Consider the following 14,428-nt stretch of genomic DNA (forward strand, 5'->3'; position numbering starts at 1 on the left):
AAATATCATAACTATTTTGCAAATTGTGGTATATGCTTTAATTTAACTGAACTCACTGAACTGAGACTTCATCACTGTGTAATTGAGAACATTTTACATAATCAAGTTATTAAAGCTAAAATATTATCATTTCCAAACCAAATGTATTCTGTTTCGAATTTTATAACTTTCTCTAAAGATCATGTTGTATCTTTTCTTTGCCTTATAGTTTTCATTGTACATTTTAGCTAAAATAAAATAGACACATGAACCACTGAATATTTGTAAGATTGTCTAGCCAGAACTTTTAATTAATTAATTAAATTTTATTTTTTATTATTTTTAGGAACTTTTTTTAAAAATTGAAACTATGTATTGTGGTTCTTAAATTACCTAGAATTATACTCCATTCCTAAATTTAGCAAGTATAATGTGCATTAATTTTCAAAGCTGATTTTAGCTAAAATAGGATATGAAAAGCTTAAAGATTTATTAGCTTCTAAAGCCATTATTAAGTAAGAGAATTATTCTTATTTTACATATATCAGAATGACTTGATAATGAATTTTCTAAGGAAAAATCTAATATGTAAATTATTATGTGGGAGGCTGTGTAGATGTGTGTGTGTGTGTGTGTGTGTGTGTGTGTGTGTGTGTGTGTATAGAGGATCTTTCTCAACTGGAAGAGACTTTATTCAGGCACCACTTTTTAAAAATGCTGTTTTCCTCATGTATGCAATATTTAGTCATTTAGCAGCATCTCTGTGGTTCTATTCAAACTCAATATACTATAATTACAATAAAAGCCTCAGTGGAGAAGAACTGAACTCATTTTGGGGGCATTATATAGAATTATCTTCACTGCAGTATATAAATAAACACTAATGTGTGTACCTGTGTGTAAACACAGAGGAAATGACATGATTTGCTAGTGTAAGCACAGTGTGGTTCTGGTGCAGTTTTGGCCCTGAAGTCACTATAATCCTATTTCAAAAGTTGACATATTCTGGATTCTGGTTGAATATTTGGTCCTGATTCTTTTTTTTTTAGGATGCTCATATGACTTTTATTTATTTATTCTGGTCCTGATTTATTCCCTGTATTTATACAGACCCAATTCAAATCATATTTATAGACAAAGGAATCTCTACTGGATTTTTTTCTACCTAGACCTCCCAAATTATATTTCTAGCCCTGACAACTTCCTCATTTTAATTGCTACTATACAACACTGTATCATCCTGAAAGCCTGGACATATGCTTATACTTTCTCTTTTGCAAGATCATTTCCATGAAACAGTTTCAACAGCAATAGTTGGAAAGGTTTCTAGCCTGACTTGTCTTTGTGGGGTGGAGGAAGGGATTTGGAAAAAAGAGAAGACATGGTTGGATTTCCTCATTAAAACCTCAAAGATTGTCATGTTCCTGAAGGTTGCTGCTTTTTATGACATAGTTCATCAGTCTAGCACTAAGTGTTTATAACACACACTCCATAGGATGACGACTACATCTGCTAAATTTCTTACCTTTAATAATTTTAGACAGACTTCCTTTGCAGAATAATATTATGCCAAAAGCTTGCAGAATATTGCAAATACACCCTCCCAGGGACCCTCACTCAGTTTTATTTCCCTTCTACAGCATAGAAATCCTTTCCATTCCTTCATCTTCCATCATAATGTATCCTTTTGAAATCATTTTTAGCATCTATCACTTACTTCTTCAGAGTCACAAGCAGCATCAATGAACATTAATCAAACACCCCAGAGGTAAAGTATTATAAAATTAACTAAGTCCACCTTGATATCTTTCTTTTTAACCTTCCAGACTCATAAACATGTGACATTATTTCTGTTCACATAATCAGATTCAATATTTGTAAAAAATTTTACTGGTATCAGATAGGATAGCTGCAATATGGTGTCCATCTACATAGGCATAGAGAAAATTCAATTTTTTTTTTATCTTAAGAATCAAAATATTTTGCTACCACTTGATTACTCTGATGTATTTTATTCATAGTTTCCACCATCACAGCTCTGCAACTAAACTTTACCCCATTGTTTTACTTGCCATAGTATTAAGTTAATTTATTTTTACAAAATCTTGCATTTATTTTTTTAACATTCACATTTTTTATACAAATATACTTAATTTTGTTCTTACAATACAAATAACTGAATTCAACTGAAACAATGTATTAAATTGAGAGGATGGAATTTAAATTACTTGTAATCATTAATGGATATCTTTGCATCTGAGAATTTATATCTAATATAAAAGTGAATAATTCTCCCAATCTCTATATCTTTGCTTAACAGAGATCTTAACCATGCTTAGTGTCTTCGTTGACCAACTATATTATGCTCCCTCTACTGGTCTAGTTTCTAACCTATTGTATCTCTCCCCATTTTAAAATAAGCTTTAGTCCCATTTGAGGTAATTATTTGATTCTTGAGAAAATATCTCTAGTAGATATTCTACTTTAGCCATTTTTTGAAAATTAAGTTAATTTGAATCTTTAAAATATTTTGCATCTTCTTCTTGCACCAACTTTGTTTTTCTTAATATTTATGTGCATTTTTTCCCCAATAGCTTAAGCACAAATTTCTTTTTAACTGTTAAACTCATCCTTTCCCAGTGTTTGTCTAATTAACTTAATGTAGTGCCAACCATTCTCACTTGAGTACAATTTTATTATTCTTGACATATAGTCATCAAAAATTTTCTATGTATGTTGTGGAAATTCTAAACTTCCCTAATTTCCCTCACATTTGAATCATACGTCATTATATATAATGGGGTTCTCTAAGGATTTGTTTAGCCTCCATTACCCCAAGTTCACATTCTTCTTCAGCAGATGATGATTCAACAACTGTTGGAAACCACAGTTCTTAAAAAGATTAAATTAAAAATAAAAACTGGTTTACCATCATCAGTCACTCTTCCATTTTGCAACATGGCCTTGGTGAGAGAGATGCGTCTATCCTGTCTTTTAAAATGGTGGTGACAAAAGGAACATAATTTTTTTTATTGTTACAATGAGGTGAAGCTTAATATCTCCACATTAAGTGACTCTCAGTAATCGTACTCCTGCAAACCTGTGGTGAGTTGTGGATAAGGATTATATTCTGGGGTGACAGCATTTGTAAGTTGGACTTTTTAAAAAAAAATTCATATGTAACTATATAGCAGTTAGGGTGTGTATATAGAGCTGTATTTCAAAGTGGATATATTGTCATAACGTCCTATCTTCAGCAAACAGATGGCTCTCCATCTTGTCACACATATGCTGGAGAGAGAATTGCTCTGCTGTGTGCCTTAAGTCAATATTTACTCAATGAACCATGACTTTTCACCAGAGCCCATAGAATAAATTATTTTTACAAAATAAAAACAATAAAGGTAGGGAGAGACTTTCAAGATGGCAGAGGAGTAAGACATGGAGATCACCTTCCTCCCCACAAATACATCAGAAATACATCTACATGTGGAATAACTCCTACAGAACACCTACTGAACGCTGGCAGAAGACCTCAGACCTCCCAAAAGGCAAGAAACTCCCCACGTACCTGGGTAGGGCAAAAGAAAAAAGAAAAAACAGAGACAAAAGAATAGAAACAGGACCTGCATCTCTGGGAGAGAGCTGTGAAGGAGGCAAAGTTTCCACACACTAGGAAGCCCCTTCACTGGTGGAGACGGGGTAATGGGAGGGAAGCTTCGGAGCCACGGAGGAGAGCCCAGCAACAGGGGTGCAGAGGGCAAAGTGGAGAGATTCCCGCACGGAGGATCGGTGCCAACTAGCACTCACTAGCCCGAGAGGCTTGTCTGCTCACCCACAAGGGTGGGTGGGGGCTGGGAGCTGAAGCTTGGGCTTCGGAGGTCAGATCCCAGGGAGAGGACTGGGGTTGGCTGTGTGAACACAGCCTTAAGGGGGCTAGTGCACCACAGCTAGCCGGGAGGGAGTCCGGGAAAAAGTCTGGACCTGCCTAAGAGGCAAGAGACCATTCATTGTTTCAGGGTGAGTGAGGACAGGGGATTCAGAGCACCGCCTAAATGAGCTCCAGAGACGGGTGCGAGACACGGCTATCAGTGCGGACCCCAGAGACGGGCATGAAACGCTAAGGCTGCTGCTGCAGCCGCCAAGAAGCCTGTGTGCGAGCACAGGTCACTCTGCACACCTCCCCTCCTGGAGCCTGTGCAGCCCTCTACTGCCAGGGTCCTGTGATCCAGGGACAACTTCCCTGGGAGAGCACACGGTACACCTCAGGCTGGTGCAACGTCACGCCGGCCTCTGCTACTGCAGACTCGCCCTGCATTCCATGCCCCTCCCTCCCCCTGACCTGAGTGAGCCAGAGCCCCCAAATCAGCTGCTACTTTAACCCCATCCTGTGTGGCGGTGGGGGAACAGATGCCCTCAGGTGACCTACATGCAGAGGCAGGACCAAATCCAAAGCTGAACCCCAGGAGCTGTGCGAACAAGGAAGAGAAAGAGAAATCTCTTCCAGCAGCCTCAGGAGCAGTGGATTAAATCCCCACAATCAACTGATGTACCCTGCATCTCTGGAATACATGAATAGACAACGAATCATTCCAGTATTGAGGCAGTGAACTTTGGGAGCAACTGTAGACTTGGGGTTTGCTTTCTGCATCTAATTTATTTTTGGTTTTATGTTTATCTCAGTTTTGTATTTAGAGTTTATTATCATGGGAGATTTGTTTATTGATTTGGTTGCTCTCTTCCTTTTTTTAAAAAATAAAAAAAAAATATTTCCTTTTTCTCTTTTTCTGACTGTGTATTTGTATGCTTCTTTGTGTGATTTTGTTTGTATAGCTTTGCTTATACCATTTGTCCTAGGGTTTTTTTTGGATTTTTTTTTTTTTGTATAGTTTTTAGCACTGGTTATCATTGGTGGATTTGTTTTTTGGTTTGGTTGCTTTCTTCTTTCTTTTCTTCTGTCTTTTTTATTACTTTTTAGTTTTTTAATCTTTTAAATTTTTTATTTTAATAACTTTCTTTTCCCTTTTCCTTCTTTCTTCCTTTCTTTCTTTCTTTCTCCCTTTTTTTCTGAGCCATGTGGCAGACAGTGTTTTGGTGCTCTGGCCAGGTGTCAGGCCTGTGCCTCTGAGGTGGGAGAGCCAAGTTCAGGACATTGGTCCACCAGAGACCTCCCAGCTCCACGTAATATCAAATGGCGAAAGCTCTTCCAGAGACCTCCATCTCAATGCCAAGATCTAGCTCCACTCAATGACCAGCAAACTACAATGCTGAACACCCTATGCCAAACAACTAGCAAGACAGGACCACAACCCCACCTGTTAGCACAGAGGCTGCCTAAAATCATAATAAGGTCACAGACACCCCAAAACACATCACCAGACGTGGTCCTGCTCACCGGAAAGACAAGATCCAGCCTCATCCACCAGAACACAGGCACCAGTCCCCTCCACCTGGAAGCCTACACAGCCCACTGAACCAACCTTAGCTACTGGGGGCAGACACCAAAAACAATGGGAACTACGAACCTGCAGCCTGTGAAAGGAGATCCCAAACACAGTAAGTTAAGCAAAATGAGAAGACAGAGAAACACACAGCAGGTGAAGGAGCAAGGTAAAAACCCACCAGACCAAACAAATGAAGAGGAAATAGGCAGTCTACCTGAAAAAGAATTCAGAGTAATGATAGCAAAGATGATCCAAAATCTTGGAAATAGAATGGAGAAAATACAAGAAACGATTAACAAGGACCTAGAAGAACTAAAGAGCAAACAATGATGAACAACACAATAAATGAAATTTAAAAATTCTCTAGAAGGAATCAGTAGCAGAATAACTGAGGCAGAAGAATGGATAAGTGACCTGGAAGATAAAATAGTGGAAATAACTAGTGCAGATCAGAATAAAGAAAAAAGAATGAAAAGAATTGAGACCAGTCTTAGAGACCTCTGGGACAATATTAAATGTACCAACATTGGAATTATAGGGGTCCCAGGAGCAGAAGAGAAAAAGAAAGGGACTGAGAAAATATTTGAAGAGATTATAGTTGTAAACTTCCCTAATATGGGAAAGGAAATAGTCAACAAAGTCCAGGAAGCACAGAGAGTCCCATACAGGATAAATCCAAGAAGAAACATCCCAAGACACATATTAATCAAACTATCAAAAATTAAAATCAAAGAAAAAATATTAAAAGCAGCAAGGGAAAAGCAACAAATAATATACAAGGGAATCCCCATGAGCTTAACTGATCTTTCAGCAGAAACTCTGCAAGCCAGAAGGGAGTGGCAGGACACATTTAAAGTGATAAAAGGAAAAAGCCTACAACCAAGATTATTCTGCCCAGCAAGGATCTCATTCATATTCGACAGAGAAATTAAAACCTTTACAGACAAGCAGAAGTTAAGAGAATTCAGCACCACCAACCCAGCTTTACAACAAATGCTAAAGGAACTTCTCTAGGCAGGAAACAAGAGAAGGAAAAGACCTACAATAACAAATCCAAAACCATTAAGAAAATGGTAATAAGAACCTACATATCGATAACTACCTTAAATATAAATGGATTAAATGCTCCCACCAAAAGATAGACTGGCTGAATGGATACAAAAACAAGACCCATATATATGCTGTCTACAAGAGACCCACTTCAGACTTAGGGATATATACAGACTCAAAGTGAGGGGATGGAAAAAGATATTCCATGCAAATGGAAATCAAAAGAAAGCTGGAGTAGCAATTCTCATATCAGACAAAATAGAGTTTAAAATAAAGACTATTACAAGAGACAAAGAAGGACACTACATAATGATCAAGGGATCGATCCAAGAAGAAGGTATAACAATTGTAAATATTTATGCACCCAACATAGGAGCACCTCAATACATAAGGCAAATGTGGACAGCCATAAAAGGGGAAATCAACAGTAACACAATCATAGTAGGGGACTTTAACACCCCACTTTCACCAATGGACAGATCATCCAAAATGAAAATAAATAAGGAAACACAAGCTTTAAATGATACATTAAAAAGATGGAATTAATTGAGATTTATAGGACATTCCATCCAAAAACAACAGAAAACATTTTCTTCTCAAGTGCTCATGGAACACTCTCCAGGATACATCATATCTTGGGACACAAATCAAGCCTTGATAAATTTAAGAAAATTGAATTCATATCATGTATCTTTTCCAACCACAACGCTATGAGATTAGATATCAATTACAGGAAAAAATCTGTAAAAAATACAAACACATGGAGGCTAAACAATACACTACTTAATAATCAAGAGATCAATGAAGAAATCAAAGAGGAAATAAAAAAATACCTAGAAACAAATGACAATGAAAACACATGGCCCCAAACCTATGGGATGCAGCAAAAGCAGTTCTAAGAGGAAAGTTTATAGCAATACAATCCTACCTCAAGAAACATCTCAAATAAACAACCTAACCTTATACCTAAAGCAAAAGAAGAACAAGAAACCCCCCAAAGTTAGCAGAAGGGAAGAAATCATAAAGATCAGATCAGAAATAAATGAAAAACAAATGAAGGAACAATAGCAAAGATCAATAAAACTAAAAGCTGATTCTTTGAGAAGATAAAGTTGATAAACCATTAGCCAGACTCATCAAGAAAAAATGGAGAAGACTCAAATCAATAGAATTAGAAATGAAAAAGAAGTAACAACTGACACTGCAGAAATACAAAGGATCATGAGAGATTGCTACAAGCAACTCTATGCCAATAAAATGGACAACCTGAAAGAAATGGACAATTTCTTAGAAAAGCACAACCTTCCCAGACTGAACCAGGAAGAAATAGAAAATATAGACAGACCAGTCACAAGCACTGAAATTGAAACTGTGATTTAAAATATTCCAACAAACAAAAGCCCAGGACCAGATGGCTTCACAGGCAAATTCTATCAAACATTTAGAGAAGAAGAGCTAACACCTATCCTTCTCAAACTCTTCCAAAATACAGCAGAGAGAGGAACACTCCCAAACTCATTCTATGAGGCCACCATTACCCTGTTACCAAAACCAGACAAAGATGTCACAAAATAAGAAAATTACAGCCCAATATCACTGATGAACATAGGCGCAAAAATCCTCAACAAAATACTAGCAAACAGAATCCAGCAGCACATTAAAAGGATCATACACCATGACCAAGTGGGGTTTATTCCAAGAATGCAAGGATTCTTCAATATACACAAATTAATCATTGTGATACACCATATTAACAAATTGAAGGAGAAAAACCATATGATCATCTCAATAGATGCAGAAGCTTTTGACAAAATTCAACACCCATTTATGATAAAAGCCCTCCAGAAAGTAGGCATAGAGGGAACTTACCTCAACATAATAAAGGCCACATATGACAAACCCACAGCCAACCTCATTCTCAATGGTGAAAAACAAACCAAAACAAGACAAGGTTGCCTATGCTCACCACTATTATTCAACATAGTTTTGGAAGCTTTAGCCATAGCAATCAGAGAAGAAAAAGAAATAAAAGGAATCCAAATCAGAAAAGAAGAAGGCAAACTGTCACTGTTTGCAGATGACATGATACTATACATAGAGAATCCTAAAGATGCTACCAGAAAACTACTAGAGCTCATCATTGAATTTGGTCGAATAGCAGGATACAAAATTAATGCACAGAAATCTCTTGCATTCCTACACACTAATGACAAAAAATCTGAAAGAGAAATTAAGGAAACACTCCCATTTACCATTGCAACAAAAAGAATAAAAAACCTAGGAATAAACCTACCTTAGGAGACAAAAGACCTGTATGCAGAAAACTATAAGACACTGATGAAAGAAATTAAAGATGATAAAAGGAGATGGAGAGATATACTATGTTCTTGGATTTGAAGAATCAACATTGTGAAAATGACTATACTACTCAAAGCAATCTACAGATTTAATGCAATCCTTATTTAAGTACCAATGGCATTTTTCACAGAACTAGAACAAAAAATTTCACAATTTGTATGGAAACACAAAAGACCCTGATTAGCCAAAGCAATCTTGAGAAAGAAAAACGGAGCTGGAGGAATTAGGCTCCCTGACTTCAGACTATAGTACAAAGCTACAGTAATCAAGACAGTATGGTACTGGCACAAAAACAGAAAGATCAATGGAACAGGATAGAAAGCCCAGAGATACACCCACGCACCTATGGTCACCTTATTTTTGGTAAAGGAGGCAAGAATATACAATGGAGAGAAGTCAGCCTGTTCAATAAGTGGTGCTGGGAAAAGTGGACAGGTACATGTAAAAGAATGAAATTAGAGCACTCCCTAACACCATACACAAAAATAAACTCAAAATGGATTAAAGACCTAAATGTAAGGCCACACACTATAAAACTCTTAGAGGAAAACATAGGCAGAACACTATGACATAAATCACAGCAAGATCCTTTTTGACCCACCTCCTAGAGAAATGGAAATAAAAACAAAAATAAACAAATGGGACCTAGTGAAACTTAAAAGCTTTTGCACAGTAAAGGAAAGCATAAACAAGATGAAAAGACAACTCTCAGAATGGGAGAAAATATTTGCAAATGAAGCAACTGACAAAGGATTAATCTCCAAAATTTACAAGCAGCTCTGTAGCTCAATATCAAAAAAACAAACAACCCAATCCAAAACGGGGCAGAAGACCTAAATAGACATTTCTCCAGAGAAGATATACACGTTGCCAACAAACACATGAAAGGATGCTCAACATCACTAATAATTAGAGAAATGCAAATCAAAACTACAATGAGGTAACACCTCACACCAGTCAGAATGGCCATCATTAAAAAATCTACAAACAATAAATGCTAGAGAGGGTGTGGAGAAAAGGGAACCCTCTTGCAGTGTTGGTGGGAATGTAAATTGATACAGCCACTATGGAGAACAGTATGGAGATTCCTTAGAAAACTAAAATAGACCTACCATATGACCCAGAATTCCCACTACTGGGCATATACCCTGAGAAAACCATAATTCTAATAGAGTCATGTACCAAAATGTTCATTGCAGCTCTATTTACAATAGCCAGGACATGGAAGCAACCTAATTGTCCATGGACAGATGAATGAAGAAAGATGTGGCACATATATACAATCGAATATTACTCAGCCATAAAAAGAAACAAAATTGAGTTATTTGTAGTGAGGTGGATGGACTTAGAGTCTGTCATATAGAGTGAAGTAAGTCAGAAAGAGAAAAACAAATACCGTATGCTAACACGTATATATGGAATCTAAAAAAAAAACAACAAAAAAAAAGTTCTGTAAAACCTAGGGAGAGGACAGGAATAAAGATGCAGACATAGAGAATGGACTTGAGGACACGGGGAGGGGGAAGGATAAGCTGTGACGAAGTGAGAGAGTGGCATTGACATACATACACTACCAAATGTAAAATAGCTAGCTAGTGGGAAGCAGCCACATAGCACAGGGTGATCAGCTTGGTGCTTTGTGACCACCTAGAGCGGTGGGTTAGGGAGGTTGTGAGGGAGATGCAAGAGGGAGGAAATATGGTGTTATATGTATATGTGTAGCTGATTCACTTTGTTATACAGCAGAAACTAACACACCATTGTAAAGCAATTTTACTCCAGTAAAGATGTTAAAAAAAAAACCGCTGAGGTGTTTTGGTATAATGCTTTTTCAGATGCCTGTATACAGAAATGTATGGTGAGGCTGGATGAGAGTGTCTGAACGTGTGCTGTGTTCTCACAGAATGGTCAAACCGTACAGTTCTTGCATTTTCCACAGAAATTAAAGGTTCACATTTAGTTGCAACAGTAATCATGCACATGTAAATGTTTCTTTGAATCACTGGGTCGTTAGATTCTGCAGAGAAATCTAAGCTAATGTGGCATAAAAAATTGATAGCGTTCCTTCACATATTCTTTTTTTTTTTTCCTTCACATATTCTTAACAGAGTCTTTAAACTCCTACACATTCTTTTTTTGTAAGTGTATTTTTTAATCAAATAAAGTTATGCACTTTTTGCATAGATAATAAGTAACACTCATGCACCCGTCGCCATGTTAAGAAATTAAACATTACAAATAAATTGAAGTTGACCATGAACTCTTGCCCAAAGCACATTTCTCTACCTTCCAAAGGAAGCTTTGTTCCTGAATTTGATAGACATAAAATTTCATTCTGCATGAATGAAATATAAACAGAGTTGCCACACTGTAGTATTTACATATAACATGATATTTTGGTTCAAATGTATATTTTTGAGGTAATCCATGCTTATACTATTATATTCATTTTCATTTGAGTAAATATTGCATAATGTATTCATTCTACATTTGTTGGACATTTTGATTATTTGTAATGTCTTTGCTACCACAAAAACCTCTGCATTGAAAATTGTCACACATTATCTTCTAGTATACATATGCAAGATATTCTGTAGGGTATATACCCAGGAGTGGAATTATTTGGCACAAGGTTATATTCTCAAGAGTAAAATTACTTGGTTCAGATATTAACTAAGTTGCTTTCCAAAGTGGCCAGTCTGTCTTTAAACACCTACTAGCAATTTTATGAGATTTAGAGTTTTACATCTCCCACAGCTAGTATTTACCCACTTGGATTTTAATTGCTTCTTATCATGTACTTCCTTGATTAATAGTGAGGTTATGCATTTTTCTTGAATGATTTTTAGCCACTCTGTTGTCCTTTGTGCGAAACGGTTCTGTGTGTTGCTTCCCCATTTATATTTGTTTGCTTTTATTATACACACACAAAATAACCCTCACACACACACACACACACACACACACACACACACACATACATGTATTATTCTGAAGGTGAATACTTTGTCAGTTGCATGCATTTAAAATACCCATTCTGCTCTTTTCAATGTGTTTATGATGTCTTGGAATGTAGAAATAATTTAAATTTTCATTTACAAAATGTAACCTTGTTTTACTTACTGGTTTGTGCTGCTTTGTCTTAGCAAATCCTTCTTTCACCTAAATTCATAAAGACATTTTTTTATATTTTCTCCTAAAATTTTTTTGCTTTTCCTCTCTAGGTTTTAGTTAACCTGGAATTTTGTGTAGTTCTATATGTTTGTATGATGTGCAGGATGCATTAAGTTTTATTTGTTTCACACTTGAATAATTATTTTCAATAATTTGTAACTATACCTCTGACATATATATTCCTAAATTGAATGAGTCTATTTCAAAGTTCTCAGTTCTGTGCCAGTGATCAATTTGTCTATACCTGTACCAATGACACATTTTTAAATTTAATATAGGTTTAAATTGGACTTGATATTTAATACTTCCCAAACAGACACTTTATTTTCTTTCAGAGTATTCTTAACTATTCTTCGAAGTTTGCTTCTTCATATAAATTTTAGAATCTTGTCAATTCCACAAAATAAAACTTGAATATGCAGAGTGTTGAAAGAATTATCATCTTAAAATATTGAGTCTTCCCATTCATGAATACAATATATCTCGCCCTTTACTTAAGTATTATTTAATATCTTTCAACAAAGGCATATAACTTTTCAAAAATTTCTTACGTATCTGTTAAATTTGACAATTTCCACCTTATTTTTAAAATATATTTTAAAAATTACATTTTAGTAATGTTTTCTAACTCTTCATTGATGACATATAAGAACATGATTGTTTTCACATTGCCCTAATATACATACTCTCATTTCAGGCCTAATACTTTATAGCTCCTTCCTGCAATCATATTGTCTAGGAATATTAGCATGTTAATTTTTCAGTCTTTTATAAGCTTTGTATCTTTTTCTTGTCTTGCTGTTTTAGCAAAAACAGTGCTGAATGAAATTTATTTTGTTCCTGACTTTAAAGGAAATACTTCTAAAATAAACATGGTATTTGCTTGAGTTTGGTGTAGATATCCTTTATCAGATTTTAAAGTTCCCACTCATCACGCTGTCTGCAGAACATGGAAATCATTAAATACAAAACAAACCAGAAACAGGTATTAAGTCTTCTAATCCATGAACATATTGTAATGATTTGTCTTCCGCAGGTCCTTTCACCTACATTGTTCAGAAGTTGTCATATATTTTGTTAAATTTATTTCTAAGTATTGATGTATGGCTATGAATGTTATATTTTTAAATTTTTAAAATAATTTTTATTCTACAATAGTTTTACATCCATGAAAAGCTTGCAAAGTTAGTACAGAGTGTTCCCTTATAACCACCTGCCTAGTTTCCCCTATTGTTAACATCTCACATTAGTATGATGCGTTTGTCACAACTAATGAACAAATATTTGATACAGTATTATGAACTAAAGTTTCTACATTTTTAGGATTTCCTTAGTAATTACTAATGTCTTTTTTCTGTCTCAGAATCTATCTAGGCTCATACATTGTATTTATTTGTCATGTCTCCCTTACACTTTCCTTGTTTGTGATGCCTTAACAATTTTGAGTACTGATCAGGTATTTTGTAGAATGTCCCTCAGTTGAAGATTTTTATTTGACTAGACTGGGATCATGAGATTTTTGAAGGAGGGCCAGAGAGGTAAAGTGTCATTCTCATCACTTCATATTAAAGCCACGCATTGTCAGTTAGGGTAGTGTGTTAAGCTTGATCACATGGTTGAGGTGTTTGTCAGATTACTCCATTGTAAATTTACCCCTTTTTTTCATCTTCTCCATACTGTATTCTTCAGAAAGAAGTCACTGTGACTATTCCCACACTTAAGGGTAGGGGAGAGTTATGCTCTACCTCCTTTATGGGGTCATATCTATGCATTATTTGGGATTCTTTGATAAAGGACATTTATTTATTCCTTTCCATTAATTTATTTGTTCAATAATTTATTTATATCAATATGTATTTTGGGTTGTAATTCAATGCTACGCTATACATTTTGTTGTACAAATTGTTCTAGTTTTGGCCATTGGGTTGGCTCATCTTGTTTGCTCCTGTGTCCCTTTGACATATCTGCATCATTTTGGTTTTTGTGTGCTTCCTTGGATTCTGCCAGTATAGGATATTCCAGGCTCATCTTGTATATTTCCTGCCCTAGAATCAGCAATTTCTCCAAGGATCCTCAGTTCCTTTTATTAGAGAATAGTACTAGAAACCCAGATCTTGGTACTAGGTGTGCTCATTGATGCTGAAGTGTCATTGCTTCTAGGCCCTTTCACCAGACAGAGCTCGGAAATGTGTGTGTGTGTGTGTATGTGTGTGTAAATGTTATAATTAAAAACTTTTTCCAATTGTTTCTATGAATCTTTAGACAGACAATATATTTTGGAATATTGTCATATATTCTAAGAACTTGGTAACAAGTAGCTCTAGTAGTTTGCCAGTTTCTTTGCATTTTCTGTGAATATGTTCATGCAAACTGTTAAGACCGTTGTACATCTTCCTTTCCAATCTTTATGCTTTATATCTCTC

General features: G+C 35.8%; 1 protein-coding gene across 1 annotated transcript in view; it reads left to right on the plus strand.

The window, feature by feature from the left end:
* The window catches only part of GLRA3 (glycine receptor alpha 3), a 164,342-nt gene that overhangs the window by 49,288 nt on the left and 100,626 nt on the right, over positions 1-14,428 (plus strand). The gene's annotated exons all lie outside the window — the stretch shown is intronic.

The sequence above is a fragment of the Pseudorca crassidens genome, chromosome 7, assembly GCF_039906515.1.
Source record: "Pseudorca crassidens isolate mPseCra1 chromosome 7, mPseCra1.hap1, whole genome shotgun sequence".
NCBI classification, from domain to species: Eukaryota; Metazoa; Chordata; class Mammalia; order Artiodactyla; family Delphinidae; genus Pseudorca; species Pseudorca crassidens.